The sequence below is a fragment of the Trichechus manatus genome, unplaced genomic scaffold, assembly GCF_000243295.1.
Source record: "Trichechus manatus latirostris isolate Lorelei unplaced genomic scaffold, TriManLat1.0 scaffold00018, whole genome shotgun sequence".
NCBI lineage: Eukaryota > Metazoa > Chordata > Mammalia > Sirenia > Trichechidae > Trichechus > Trichechus manatus.
Genome location: NW_004443954.1, coordinates 15,170,718 through 15,171,998, shown reverse-complemented (window position 1 = coordinate 15,171,998; position 1,281 = coordinate 15,170,718). Strand labels below are relative to the sequence as shown.

The window sequence follows — 1,281 nt, the reverse complement described above, 5'->3', positions numbered from 1 at the left end:
ACTCATAAGGACCCTACAGGACAGTGTAGAACTCCCCCATAGGGTTCCCAAGGCTTTATGGAAGCAGACTGCCACATCTTTCTCCTGTGGGGTGGCTGGTGGGTTCGAACCACCAACCTTTTGGTTAGCAGCCTAGCGCTTAACCACTGCACCACCAGGGCTCCTGATCTCAGAGTACAGACCCTTAAATCTGAGCGGAGGCTGCTCCTTCCTACACACACCCAAAGACACATTTCCTTGACAACAAAAGAGTGGAAATATCTTCTGTCTACATCTCCCCAACATCACCAATACCACTTAATCCAAGCAACCAACATCTTGCCTCTCAAACTATTATAACAGCTTTTTTAAAACTCTCTCTACATCCTTTCTTAACCTCTCCCCCAACTCCAACCATTTCTCCACAAGGAAGCAAACTGGATCACATCCCCATTCTTTCATTCATCCATGTTATCAAATAATATTATGTGCTAGGCACTGTCCTAGGTGCTGGGGATATGAGTGAACAAAATATACAAAAAACCCTGTGGTGTGGGTTTTATTTCCGGTTGGGGTGTGGGGAAGAAGAACAAACAATAAACAAAATAAAAATGTAAACTATAAGTATGATGGGTGGTGGGAAGTACTGAGGAAAAAAAGTAGAGGAAGGAGGTGGGGAAAGAGTGGTCTCGTAAACAATGTGGCCAGGAAGGTCCTCTCTGGGAAGGCAGAAATTACCTTTAGAGAGGTGAGACTGAGTAAGCTGTATGCAGGTATCTGCAGAAAGAGTTTTCCAGGGCAAGGAACAGCAAGTGCAAAGCCCGAGTCAGGTGCCCATCACATAGCAAGGAGTTCATCTGACAGAGCCTTGTGAGCCAGGGGAGAAAGCACCAGAAAATGAGATCAGGGTGGTAACAGATCACTAGGGGTCACACGTCAATGGGTCTTCAAAGTCTAAAAAACTCTACAAGACCTGAAGTGTTCTGTCCCATCTATCTCTCTGGCCTCCCTTCCTGGCTAGCTCTTCATCTGTGCTCAGCCATCCTGGCACATGCTCTCCCCTCCACCTAGAATACCCTTGGCCCCTCCAAAGATCTGGGTACCCCTGCTCATCCTTTGTCCAGCACAATCACTTCTTCATGGAAACCTTCCCTAAGCAAGCATGGTTGTTGTTATACCTCTCAGTACACCACATACCTCTTCTTCATAACACTTCATCAGGTAATAATTTTACCTTATGGACTTGATTATTTGATTAATATCTCTAGCCTCCTAGGCAGTAAACTCTGTGAATCTGGTTTT

The 1,281-nt window shown here is 45.6% G+C and overlaps 1 protein-coding gene across 1 annotated transcript in view; it reads right to left on the bottom strand.

Annotated features, from left to right (window-relative positions):
• The window catches only part of GGH (gamma-glutamyl hydrolase), a 40,532-nt gene that overhangs the window by 23,126 nt on the left and 16,125 nt on the right, over window positions 1–1,281 (bottom strand). The window lies entirely within an intron of this gene.